This window comes from Pleurodeles waltl, chromosome 7 (assembly GCF_031143425.1).
Source record: "Pleurodeles waltl isolate 20211129_DDA chromosome 7, aPleWal1.hap1.20221129, whole genome shotgun sequence".
Taxonomy (NCBI): Eukaryota; Metazoa; Chordata; class Amphibia; order Caudata; family Salamandridae; genus Pleurodeles; species Pleurodeles waltl.
In genome coordinates, this window is record NC_090446.1 from 408,443,668 (window position 1) to 408,458,020 (window position 14,353).

General features: G+C 44.6%; 1 protein-coding gene across 3 annotated transcripts in view; it reads left to right on the forward strand.

Annotated features, from left to right (window-relative positions):
• TRPC4AP (transient receptor potential cation channel subfamily C member 4 associated protein) overlaps positions 1-14,353 on the forward strand; it is a 561,565-nt gene that overhangs the window by 110,927 nt on the left and 436,285 nt on the right. The gene's annotated exons all lie outside the window — the stretch shown is intronic.

Here is a 14,353-nt window from a genome sequence, read left to right on the forward strand (position 1 = left end):
CCTGCATCCCATTTTACAATCTCCTCTAAGCTCACAGCAGTGATGGTGCAGAACACTTTGTAATCCTTGCACCCATGCATGCCAACATTTTAGAAGAGGAAAGTGGGAGATTTTAAAAACACTAATTGAGAATGTATTTCACACATTGACTTCGATTGGAGACAGTTTCAGACGGGAGACACCCAAAATGTATTCATTCTGATGGATACAACTACCTCTGGATTCCTCACTTTATTAATTCTCCCAGTGCGCCAGCATTCAACAAACTTTCTTCCTAGCTCTTCACGTGGATGAGGACGTCACAATTGCACGGCTCCGCAGCAACTCCGTCTGATGTCATCATGGCAATAAGAAGTCCTCGCCAGCGTGCCGACGTCAGTTCCCTTTTTTTCGCGCCTTCGACACAAACTTTTTTTTTTTTTTCCCTGGCTCTCGAACAGCTACTGTTTCGAAGGTGTCTTGTTGTACTTGTTACAATGTATTCGCCAAAAACAATTGGGTTTTAAGCCTTGTCGTGTGCGCGCGGGGGTTGTATGTCAATCACAAACCCTCATGAAGACTGCTTGTGGTGTCTAAGTTCGGACCACGATGTGGAAGGGTGCGTGTCTTGCCAGAGGATGAACCTGAAGGCCTTAAAAGAAAGAGAGGCTAAGCTCTTCTTAGCAAAAGCTAAGAGAGGACACAAGGGTCATTGGAGATCTAAGACAAGGGACTCTTCTCATAAGTCATTGACATCTCATAAGAAGCGCGCCGGCACGATTCTCGACGCCGTTCTTCCAGAGATCAGTCTCGGTCCCCTTCGAGACGATGTTGTACGGTGTGGGAGGTCAGTCCTACTATTACTCACCAGCCTCAGAGTCCTCAGGCTTCTCCGGCGCCATCACTGATCGAGGTTGTCAAGTCCCCGGCTAGTCCTCCGACTCAGTTTTCACCTGTGTTGGATCAGGAGCCTGTGGCGCAAGTTTCGGATCTGACCCAAGTGCCTCAAGATTACCAGAGGTTTCCTGCCTTCCCGACTCCAGGAGCGGATCCAGCGGTTTTCCTAAATGCTAGGTTTAGCACTTTTAACAAAGCTATGGCACCTGCTGGTGCACTGGCTGGTCCCACGGGTCCATTAGCATTCTCCTTGGGTTTGCAGACGCCGTACAAGTCGGCTCAGTTTGTGCCCTTCCATCAGGCTGAGAGTGCTGGTTTGGTGCCGATGACGTTGTCGCCTCAGATGATGCCAACGGCACTGATGGAGTCAATACCGGCGCCAAACGGGTCCCGTTTGGAACGCAGTGTATCTCCTTCACCACGTCCATCTGCCTTGAAGTCTATGTCAGCTAACTCTTTGCCAATGCCGATATTGGAGACCAGATTGAGGAAGAGAGTATCGAGGCTCCTGGAGGAGCAGGAATACCAGCAACAGTTGTTAAAGGAAGGAGAGATTTCTGAGCCTATAGGGAAGTTTTAGGGTCTGGACTCTGCTAGTGGACTGGATACCTCCCCTGAGTGGGATTTTTCATCCCCGGGTGAATTTACAGAGAAGGCAGCATCCTATCACACTGTCATAAGGAAGGCTGCTGAATTTTTGGAACTTCTGTTACCAGCTGCGGAAGTAAAGACCAACATCTTGACAGAGGTGTTGCATCCTTTCTCTACGTCTGTGGAACCCCTGCACCCTTTCAATGATGTTCTTACTGAGCCTATTGTAGACATTTGGAGAAAACGTGTTATGTCTCCAGCGGTTTCCAGGACTGTGGCAAGGAGGTACATGGATGCTCCTGGGAATCCTCGATTTTTATCCCAACATCTGACTACTGAGAGCTTGGTGGTCCAAGCTTCTTGTTCTGCTCGATCTGCACCTGGCTCATTTCCTGCTACTCCATTGACAGGGAGTCCAAGAGAATGGAGCAAGCAGCCAAGAAAAGTTTCTCCTTGTGTAGTATGGCCCTGAAATCGGTCAATGCGACCTGTGTGATGGGGAGGTCTGTTCATCCCTGATGGACACTGCAAGAGCTGTGGTGCCGAACTTGCCTCAGGAAATGCATGGGCAGTTTGATGAGCTCCTTCTGGAAACTCAAGCGGCGGCCAAACAGATTATCCAGTCTGGTCTGCATACAGCAGATTCAGTAGCCTGAGCAATGGCCACTTTGGTGGCCACCAGGAGGCATGCGTGGCTTAGCTCTTCAGGATTTTTAACGGACGTTCAAACTGCTTTGTTGGACCTTCCATTTGATGGCGAAAAATTGCTTGGGCCCAAGGCAGACTCTGCTTTAGAATGTTTCAAAGAGAGCAGAGCTACTGCAAGATCCTTGGGGCTACAGACGTCTGCATCTACACCTTTATAGTTCTTTCGGAGGTTTAGGGGGTTTGGGCATGGATCCTCTTATTGTAGAAAGCCACAGTCCAGCACTTAACAGCCTGCCAACCCTCTCTATAGATCTTTTAGAGGGCGGGGGAGGGTTAGGACAGGAGGAGCCACCCAGCAGCACCCTGCCTCATCCTCTTCCTGTGGGGGAACCCAACAAGGAAAGCAGCCCAAGTTTTCTATCCATCTTAGGTCATGCTTCTCTCGTAGGGGGCAGAATATTTCATTTTCTCCACAAGTGGGAATTAGCCACATCAGACTCTTGGGTACTAAATATTGTGGGGAAAGGCTATGCCCTTTCTTTTCGGGAGTTTCCTTCTCCCGTCCCTCCCAGTCATTTGTTTTGCTCAGAAGATCATCTCCTGTTGCTTCAGCATTAGGTGCAAGTCCTTTTGTCAAAATGTGCAGTGGAGTTAGTTCCAGAGCTTGAGAGGGGTCAGGGATGCTATTCAAGATATTTCCTGATTCCCAAGAAGGATGGTCAATTGAGGCCTATCCTGGACCTGAGGATTTTGAGTTGGTTCCTCAAACAGGAGAAATTCAAAATGCTGACTGTAGCACAGGTGCTTCTGGCGTTGAACAAGAAAGATTGGATGGTGTCTGCCGACTTGCAGGATGCTTATTTTTTATATCCCCATGCTGAAGTCGCCACAGGAAGTATCTTGGATTTGTGGTATGGTCGCAACACTCCCAGTTTGCTGTCCTTCCTTTTGGTCTTACTTCCGCACCTTGAGTCTTCACAGAGTTAATTGTGGTGGTTGCAGCGGACCTCCTACAAGCCAAGTCCCCAGAACTTGTGCTGCATCAATTGCAAGTGACAACAATGTTGTTGTTCAACCTGGGCTTTTCGATGAACATGCCCAAGTCTCACCTGGAGCCCTCTCAGCACCTCCTGTTCATAGGAACAGTATTGGATACCACATTGAAACTGACCTATCCTCCGCCGATTCATGACATTCAGGCGTTGATTCCAATGTTTCAAAATGGAGCAGTTGTTCCAGTCCTCAAGGTCCTACGTCTGCATGGCCTGTTCGCTTTTTGCATTCTGTTTGTCACTTATGCACGTTGGCACATGACGGCTCTCCAATGGTGCCTTTGCAAGCAGTGGTTTCAATACAAATGGGATCTCAGAATCGATAACGATTTCCAGAGACGCTGCAACAGATCTGCTATGGTGGGCTATGAGTGACAACCTTTCCCAAGGAAGGCCATTTTGTCTATCACCTCCAGTGGCCACGGTCATAACGGATGCTTCCACTCTAGGATGGGGATCTCATCTGGGGGGACCTGGAGGTCAATGGTCATTGGTCTCCTGGGGAACAGATGTTTCATATCAATCTGTTAAAGTTGCGGGTGATTCGCCTGGCTCGCAAGACCTTCCTCCGGTCCCTTCGTGGTCAGTCAGTTCAGGTCTTGATGGACAACACTACTGTGATGTTGTACATCAGCAAGCAGGGAGGAGTGGGGTCATACCTTCTCCGCAGGAGAGGCTCTGTGGGTCTGGTCCTGGGCTCAGGACCATCGGGTTTGCATAGTAGCAAACCATCTGGCTGGGGTTCTCAACGTACGTGCGGACAGTCTTAGTCGGCATTTCTCTGACGATCACGAGTGGCCTCTCCATCCAGACCTGGTTCTTCACGTCTTCCGGATGTGGTGTTTTCCACAGATAGACCTGTTTGCCACTAGGGAGAACGCGTGCTGCCCATCTTTCTGCAGCCTCCAGTATCTGGTGCAAGGAGCATTGGGCTATGCGTTTCAGATATTTTGGTGCGACCAATTACTTTACGCGTTTCCCCCCATACCATTGATTCCTCTGGTTCTGAGGAAGATTCACCAAGATTGGCCTCAAGTCATTTTAATAGCTCTGGAGTGGCCTCTCGCAGTCGCAAGTTCTACACCCCCACCTCTGCAGCCTTCACCCACATGCCTGGAGATTGAACTGGGCAATCTGAGTTTTTTTCTCTTCCTCCAGAAGTGGTGGATGTTATCTTATCGGCCAGGCGACACTCCACCAAAACTGTCTATGCTAACAGATGGGTAAAATGTGTTGCTTGGTGTGGAGAGAAGCAAATTGATCCCTTGAAGGTCCTTTTGCTTTTTGCCCTTTCCTTGGCACAGAATGGATGTGGAGTTTTGACTGTGAAGGGTTATTTATTGGCGCTTTCTGTGCTTTTCTGATCAGCCTTCCTTATTTAAATCTCCTTTAGGTATATGGTTTTTGAGAGGTCTGACTAAAAAGATTCCTCCCACTCCCTTTTCTCGTGCCTCAGTGGGATTTAAATTAGGTTCTAACTTTTTTAGTGGGTTCACTGAGCCTATGCATTCTTGTCCGTTGTGACTTTTAGTTCTGAAAACAGCTATCACGTCTACTAGGTATGTGAGCGTGCTCCAGGCTCTTAGTGTGAAACCTCCCTTTACATCCTTTCATGCTGGCAGGGCGGCTTTCCTTCCTAAGGTTGTCACTCCCTTTCATATGGGGCAATCTTTAACTCTCATCCTTTTTACCCTCCTCCCAATCCTTCAAACGAGGAGGAAAAACGTAATTGCCTAGATCCAAGAAGGGCTCTGAGTTTTTTCATTGAAAGGACAAAAGATTCGTATTGATTATCAACTCTTCGTTGGATATGTGGGCAAGATGAAGGGCAAAATCATTCACAAGAGAACCCTAACCAGGTGGGTCATTCTTTGCATAAAGATTTGTTATTCACTGGCAAAGAAGGTTCCTCTTGTGGGTATTAGAGCCCATTCCACCAGGGCTAAGTCTGTCACTTCAGCCTTGGCTAGAGGTGTACCAGTTGTGGATATTTGTAAGGCAGCAACTTGGGCTTCCCTCCACACTTTTTAGTGAAGCATTATTGCTTGGATTCAGAAGTTAGGAGGGATGGCCATTTTGCACATTCTGTGTTGCAGGATTTCTTGGTTTGACCGGTCAGGCACCCACCTCCGGGTGCGAGAGTGCTGTAGGGCAGCCCTCCATCACTCCCTCCCTCCACACGACCCTCTCAGGAAGGCAGCTTTAGGAACACTGCACGTCACTACCCTCATCTGCAGGTCACGCTGTCTAACTTAGCGGGCACTGGAAATCCAGCTTTAACATTCATATATCAATGTTCTTCCAGATACATATTGGGAAGAGTTTACACTGCAGTAAATGCCATTTCACTTTCCAGCCATGGTCCAAAACATGTGGATTAACATACTATCTGCGCACTTTAAGCACTATGGCACCTCGTCAGTGGGATGAAGCCCTATATAGAGCTGTGAAAAAGTGCAAATCAAATGCATACAACAGGCTTGTAGTGATCGGCTGTGAAGTTGTCCATAGGAGGCAAGTCACTGCACTCTATATGGTGTTTATAACTCACATATGCTAATCACCACTGACTGATACTCCACAAAGTGTAAGGTGACCAGGCCTCCCAGATTTGCCCGGACAGTCCTGGTTTTTCACCAGCTGTCCCAGCAGATTTTGGTAAATTTAGCTCATATTCTGGTTTTTAGAGAGGGGCCCCTGAAAACTGTGGGAAGGGATATTTGTTTTCCAAAGAAGAGAAAGTTAGCAAGTGTTATCAGAAAGCAATTTAATTAAGACATTATACTGGCTTTCAAAATTGCATTTTATTTATGTTCTTAGTGCCTATCCTGTAATTCTGTGCCGATGAGCACTTTCATTCTGTGCGCTCGGTTGAAGTAAAATTGTAGTCCTATTTTATTGTGAAATGTTCCGGTTTTTGGCCTTAAAATTCTGGTCACTCTCACAAAGTGTAAACTGAATGTTTTTGTTTCGCCTGCTTCATCACCAGCGTCAATGGTACTGGTGTGATCGACTTCGGATGGATTGAACAGAGAGCTGGCCCTGCTCTGCCAGGATTTGAACTCGTGACAGATTCTTAGCAGCATGTGCGCAACCCTTTCAGGTTTCTTTCTGGGTTTACTGTCGGTGTGACTGGTTGGATCCTCCATGCACTTCATAGCAGCCCCTCTGGGTGCATAACTGAGGATGTTTCCCGGGCAGGTCAGCTGCACTGGTGCCCAGCCTAATCTTGTCTGGGGCCAAATTAGCAGTACCTCTGAGAGTTGGGTGATTAAGAGTTCCGGATTTGCCAGGACACTCCAGTTTTTACGTTGAGCGGTTTTCCAACATGTTGGTATCCTTGTGGAATTTTACCCACACCCACCGTACGCCCATCACCATCACTCTTAAAAAGAATTGCCTTTCAGAATTCCTTTTTTATCATTGGTAAATGCTTTACGTTTGTCCTTCCTTGGGACAGTTTTGTTACCGACTTGGCCATTGACCCTGTTACATGCATAATTGCATTTTTGCCGATATGTTTAATTGAGCAGACTTCTTTTTCCTTTTGCGCCTCTCCTAAGCACTCATGCTCCTGGGGGCCGTGGCACTTTTAATCGGCTCGCTTATGTCAACTGTTTTGCTTTTCACTTTCAATTTATGTGGCAAGAGAAGTCCAGATAGGAATTTACAACGCTAATAGCTCTAACTCGACCAAACGGGAGACTCATTGCATTGCATATGCTTGTTTTATCTTTATTGAGGCTCGCTGCAATCGGCACGAAACCAACCCCTTGCCCTAATCAGTCGCCCTCAACCAACTTCCTTTACAACAGCAAAATGGTTCAGTGAGTTAAATACCACCACTGACATCTGCTTGGTAAACAATTTACTAATACATTGGGTATAAATAACTCTCAGATGTTCTCTGTGCTAGCTAACAAGCAGCAGGAGTTCTAAATGAATCCCATCTAAAAACAACTTCATACTGTTCTACTTTCATGCATGCCTTTGATGGGTATGCACATGAGTGTTTCCTCCTGATGGTTTGGCTGCTTTGGACCCTGACAACACCACAGCTCCTTCTGCCTAGGTCTCTGAGCTTGTGCCCACTCCTAAAACCACCACTGCCTGTTAGTTAAGCAGGCACTTACCCCTTATCCTGTCTTTGCACCTAATCTCCTTCCCTCCCCAGCCTTTGGCTGCTCTATACATTGCTACTTGTAGGCCTTTGACGTGCCCTAGCAGAAACTACTTTACAAATCCATCAGGGCAAGCTATATTCACCTCTGAGTTGATGCCTACACTTGTGTCCACATCTGAGAGTGTACTTAGACCTGGCCAAAGATCATGCCTCTGTTTTTACTGGCCTGCATCTAGAACATGCCTCTAAACACTCCAATCGGGTCCTTTAACCACTACTCCAATTTTTACTCTATAATCACCACCCTCCTAGTCTACACTACAAGCAGCATTCCTTTTGGCTGCCTGCAATTCTAGACACCTTACTCCTCATTTGTCCTTACTCAAGTCAATTACGGTGTCATTACCATACCATATCTGCCCACGATCAACCCTAGTTTAATTCTCAACTATCCTGTAAATACATGGGTTGATTAGACCAGTATTCATTTTACCATGGCTTAGTTCCATCCTTTCACACTCCACCTTAAAGATGGACCACAAACCATGCTTAAAAAAGCAGCTATGATAAGCCTTTTTTTCAAGATCCATAGCGAACCAAGCAACAGCCTTTGATTACCACTCTGTCTTCAATCTGCCTTTCTCCTCACTCTCTAATGAATAGTGTTTACCTAGCTCGCAAACTACAATTTCACCTTCAGAATACTCAACCTGCTTAAGACGGTTTTCTCTTGACCCTGCTTGTGTGTTACTTCCATATAACACTTGAGCCAGTATGTTCTTGATTGTCCTCCAGCTTCTTCATTCACATCTACACAGCCTTGATGCAGTCAGTCACCTCTTCCACTTCTGAGGCTTCCTTCTTTGCCAACTGATGTTTCTCCACAAATGACTTCTAGTAAATGCATAACAAGATGCTGTACTTCTTAGGATGACCAGGTTTGCCACGACTTGTGCTTCCTGGTCTGTATCCGGATTTCCTCTGTGCTGACTGAAATGTATTGCTTTCTGGAAGCTATAAAGGTCACTTGAAATGAACGTTTCATAACTTATGTCTGACAGAGTGGCCAGATCTTTGCCATTTACTTAAAGGTATATTATCAAACAGTAAGATCCAGAATTGTTTAAAAAAAAAAAAAAAAAAAAAAAATGTTTACATTTGGACATTACGTGCTCTAAATCATTTCTTACTAGCTACGGGCAATTGCTAGCTCAATTAGGAGTTGTGATAAAATGTGCTTACTTTAAAATCTCCATCTGGTAGGAGTTGGAGAACCACCCAAGCCTTTCAGTAAAAGATAAAGATCACTGATTGATGGGATAAGAATAGGCTTCTCCACCAATTTATGCATGTCTATTTTATGAACGATGGAAAATCTTGATTATCTCTTGCTGTTCTTATCTTATTAATCTACCTTGAGAGCAAACCTGAAAAGCTGTATATGTAAAGAGACCAATATAAGCAAGAAAGGCATGCTTTGTTTTTGGTGTTTGATGGCATGTGTGACTGTAGATACCACAGGTGCTGCATTCTTCGGCCATCTAGTGTTGGGTCTGGAAGGTTGAAAGTTGTTTTTGTTTGAAAAGTCTTTAGGGTCACGAGATAGTGACTCCTCCTCTTTCTGGCAATGTGCAGGGTCGTCAACTCCATCTTAAGATTGTTTTCTTCTGCTGTTGGGTACGGTAGTATTTCCTCAGAGCTCCAGTTCGAGATTGTAATAAGTCTCTTCCATTCGGTAAAGCCTCTCCAACCCCATCAGTATTGTTTCAGATTGTGTTTTCTTTATCCGTGTGCGCTCTGGGACTGAAAAAGCCTTTGTTCTACTCAAACTCTGTTGATCAAGGCCCCCAGGGCCCACACCTATCAGGGCGGCCATTTTCTCCATCCTACATCTCGGAGAATGAAAGACTGATGGAAAGGACACCTTTTTTTTTTTCTGTCGAAGTGTCACTCCAAATTCCCTCGGACCTTGATCAACATCAGGTTTGTAATCTCTGCTTGTCGCCGGAGCATAGGGAAGAAGATGAGTAAAGGGTGATCACTCCTTCAGATCGAAGAAGACTGCACGACAGAAGAGCTTGTCACTGAGAAATGCAGAGGCAGGAGATAGAGGACACGCCCAACATTTTCGGTATCCAGGACACCATGTCGGACACAGAGCAGGAAATCCAGGAGGCCTCAGTTGCTGAGAAAGATGCATTTTCCTTCCAGGACTCCTACTTGGAGGCCTAAGTGACACTGGAAATGTAGGAGAGCCCTCTGGGTCAAAAAATCATGAGTATATCACCCCCTGCTCCACCCAAGGAAACTCAACACTTCAGAAGTAAAGGGTATCAAGCCGCCACTGCATTCTGGCCATGGCAGGCATCAAAAGACTTTTTTGGATGTCCCGGCTTCGGGCTCGGCACCGTAAATGAAGCCAAAAGTGTCCGCTTTCACCCCAAGCCGAACACCATTGGTTCTGGCGCCAAAACCTTCCACCTCCCATTCAGCACGGACTCTTTCGGCCCCAAAAAGACTGCCTGCCTTGACTCTGACAACTTTGGCACCAAAAAGTAAACCCACTTCAACATCGAAAAAACTTGAGTCCAGAACATTCTAGAAATCTAAATCACCACTGGAGCCAATTCTACATAAAATTAAACAGCCCAAAGGTAAGCAGTTGCAACTTCACATCCAGCCACAAACTGGGAAGGTGTTGGTGAAGACTGTAATCTACGCCCCTTACAACCAACAACTTTTTTTTGAAGAGGCTTTAGAACAACCCACTCCTCCAGTTGAACAAAGAAGAACAGATAAGGTCATAGAAGAGGCTCAGCCACCTCTTCCTACATCTCCTCCACCAGTCACCACACCACCATCACACTCTCCCTCCAGGAGGTCTCCACAACATTCTCACTGTGACCCCCAGGACATTTCACCACAAGGCTCACTTCATTCCCTCCATGATACACAATATGCAGGAAATGTCATGGAACACTTACACACAATATATAGACCCTTGGTGTCGGTATGACGTAGATACCCATCTACCCATACAGCTAGACCTTTACAACCTGACTATGCTACTTCTTTTCGAGAACTAGTGTGGAGGACAGCAACTTACCATCATGTGCCTCTTCATAAGGATCCTATAGAAGATGATTTCCTCCACGAAACATTTAACTGCCTTACACAAGACACCTCAATATCTCCCTATGCTTAAGAGAATGCTTCAAGACCCAGCTACAGCTCTGGTTATTACTCCTAGTGTTGAAAAGAAATACAAGGCCTCCCCTCAGACTCTATCTAGATCAGGAGTCAGATTCCAGCAGACTCTTTAGTAGTAACTGATCTAGGAAGAGTTAACCCCCAAGCTGCCCAATATGCTCAACCTCCTGATAAGGAGAGTAAACACATTGACGTCTCAGGCAAGCGTGTGCTGCTCAAGCAGCAAATCACTGGTGTTTTGCTAATACTCAGAGACTCCTGGCAGGGTACAATAGAGCCCACTGGGACGAAATGGAGTGGTTACTCCAAAACCTTCTAGAAAACATAGGAACTGTGGGCAACAAATTGTTAAAGAAGTACAGCTCATTTCTAATAGCTCTATACGCTGTGCCTTAGATTCAGCTGATACCGCAGCCAGAGATATCAATACTAGTGTCCTCCCATGCCGACATGCATTGCTGCGCATTTCTGCCTTCAAACGAGGAGCAACAAACAATTCTAAATGTGCCTTTTGATAAGGTACACCTTTTTGACCCACAAGTAGACCAGAAAATAAAGAAGGGCAGCGAGGTGGCAAAATCCATGAGAGCACTCCAGCTTCTCAGCTCTTGCAATGCTTTATGTAGGCTGCAATGCAAGTCAGCCTCTAAACCTCCTTCAGCTGAAACATCCTACAATAAGGGTCAGCCACATACATCCTCACATGGGATTCTACAAAGGATACTATAGAGGAAGTAATTAGAGGTTGAGGTAAAACAACCTCCCCTCTAATGTTTGCCACTGTCTCCATTCAGTAACTCACTCCCGCTACCGTATGATTACCATGCACCTGTAAGAGGGCACCTTCAGATCTTTCTCTAAAATTGGCAACAAATCACAACAGATCAATGGGTGTTGGATATTAACCAACTTGATTATTGTCTGGAGCTCGGTTCCACACCTCCAAATATCCTACCTCACACTCACAAACTCTCACAGGATCACATCACTCTCCTCAAACAGAAAGTTCAATCTACTTTCAAAGGAAGCCACAGAACCAGTCCCTATGCAACATCAAAGAACAGGAGTGCATTCCCTTTCTCATCCCCAAGAAAGATGGCTCACTAAGACACATTCTGTATCTCAGACCCCTAAACCATTACATCATATCAGTACATTTTCATATGGTCACACTCCAAGATGCCAAAAAACACAAGGCAAAAATGACTTCAATTGGCCGCACATCCCTATAATTCCTTCAAATCCTAATGTGTCAATTACTGGTGCAAAACACTAGAACACATCTGTTGCCACCATGTGTAGACGAATAAAAAAATAAATAGGTAAGAATAAAAACAAAATATAGTGGAGCACACAGAGACTCTTTTTTTTTCCCATTCAAATTATGATGAGCATTAATACCATTTGGGAAAGTCAAATAGATAAGTGTATACAAAAAGAGAAAAACATGAGGTAAAATCCAGAAACAAATGGGTGTAAACATGCTCTTGGTCCTTAACATCTTTAATACTATTATAAATAAATAAACAAAGGAATAAATATATCATCATGTCCAGAATTCATAAGATCGCATACATTTTGTTCTCTCGATATTTTGGAAGGATTGATGTTTATTCTTATAAAATTCCATTTGGCAATGGAGCCCAGCTGTTCAGTCTTTGCAAATCCGCAACCGATGGAAATAAGCTTCAGCCCGTCTGATGTCTAGCCGACACGTTTCGTCCTATTCGAGGACTTTATCAAGGCTGATAAAATAACAAAGGTCATATCAGGCATCCAAATCCCAAGGAGCTGAAACTTGCAACTTGGCCTCTGAAATCTACCTAAAAAATGTATGGACATTCTTAAAGAAGCACGTAGACCTACCACTAGAGCATATTATGCAGCAGAATGGAATTCCCTTTTTCTTGGCCCCTTTCCAAGTGTTGGTACAAAATATTATTTTGTTTCTTCTCCATTTGCAAAAAGCAAACTTGGATATACTTTACATTCAGCAGCCATTGCTGCTTAGCTTCAGAAAAGACAACAGTCTTCTCTTATCAAGCTCCCTGCCATAAAGGGTTTTATGGATGGGCTTAAAAGGGTGATGCCAGCAGGATTGCCTCCATTGCTTGCTTGGAACCTTAATGTGGAACTCACTAGACTTATGGGGCCACCTTTTGTGCCACTACATTCATGCCCTTTACAATTTCTTTCATGGAAGGTAGCCTTTTTAGTTGTAATCACTTCCCTAAGACATGTAAGTGAGCTCTAGGCATTAACCTTTCAAGACCTTTTTTTCTAGATACATAGGGATAAAGTGTTTCTTCGAACCAACCCCAAATTTCTACCTGAAGTAGTATCTCAGCTTCATCTCAACCAAACTATTGAGTGGCCAGTCTTTTTCACACAACCTGATTCGGTTGCTGAAAGTGCCCTCCATATGTTATACATGAAAAGAGCACTTATGTTTTATATTGCTAGATCTGAAAGCTCTAGGAAGACAAAACAGCTTTTTGTTGCTTTTTCTCCACCTCATAAATGTAACCCTATTACTAAATCCAGTATAGCAATATGGATTGTTAAATGTATCCAAACTTGTTGTGCAAAAGCCAAGCGGTCACTACCTTTGAGCCCGAGAGCCCACTCCGCAGTCAAAAAAAGGTGCATCTATGGCATTTTTAGTTAACATACCCAGAGCTGACATTTGTAAGGCAGCTACATGGTCAGCACTACACACTTTCACTAAACACTGTTGTGTGGATGTTCTAGCATGCCAACAAGCTAATGTAGGTTAGACAGCGCTAAGTACTTTTTTTTCAAAGTCCTGTAACACCCACAGGTTAGCCACCGCTTCTGTGGAGGCACTGCTTTACAGTCTATGCAGGGCATGTATATCTTCAGCCAAACATGCCATCAAACAGAAAATGTTACTTACCAATAAGCATCTGTTTGTGCCATGTTGTGCTGTAGATTCACAAGCGCTCACCTGCCTCCCCGGACATCTGTGGTCCTTAAAGTCTCTTAATGTACATTTGCATGCATGGTCATTTCCTTTGCTCATCTGTACACTACACTCCATTCACAACCACCTGCGGGAGAACAATCTGAAAATGGAGTCGACCAAGCTCATTGCCAGCAAGAGGAGGAGTCACTCTACCTTTTTACTTGAAATACTTATTTAACAAAAACAACTTGCAACCTTCTGGACCCTACACTAGATGGCAGAAGTATGCAGAACATGTAAATCTACAGCACTACATGCCACAAATAGATGCTTACTGGGTAAGTAACATTTTCCTTATTTTTTGGAGTGGGAGTTACATATAATAACTGAAATGTAAATCTCTATTTTATTATTTCCTTTATCGTGCCAATTTAAAGACGTTTGTCTCTTCACTTTCTGAAACATGCCAGGATTAGAACAATAAGCACTCTGTATCAGTACCAGTGTTACTAACCAATATACCGGGATGAGAAATATAAATCTGGTCTCCATAAGAAGAAATATTTTGAACAATTTGGAAACCTTTTTCGGTGTCTTCAAAACTTACAAAAATTGGTAGTTAACACTTGTGTACCACAAAAAAGTGATAGGGACATTGTTTTAACATTGCCTATAGAGCATTTACTTTTTATCTGGCCATAGATTGCGTATGAGCTTTCACAGTACCCAGGTATCTCAAAAATCTAAGTTAATGACTTTGATTTATCATCCAAAAGAGCAGAGCAAAAGGAAGATGCTGGCATTTTCTCACAGGTACTCCACATGCATGCTGTATTGTCGAGGCAATCTGCAGAATGCCCTCTGTCTCTATTCCACAGCTGAACTTCAGATTAAGAACCTAGGTTGAGGCAGCCAGAGTTTTTCTGG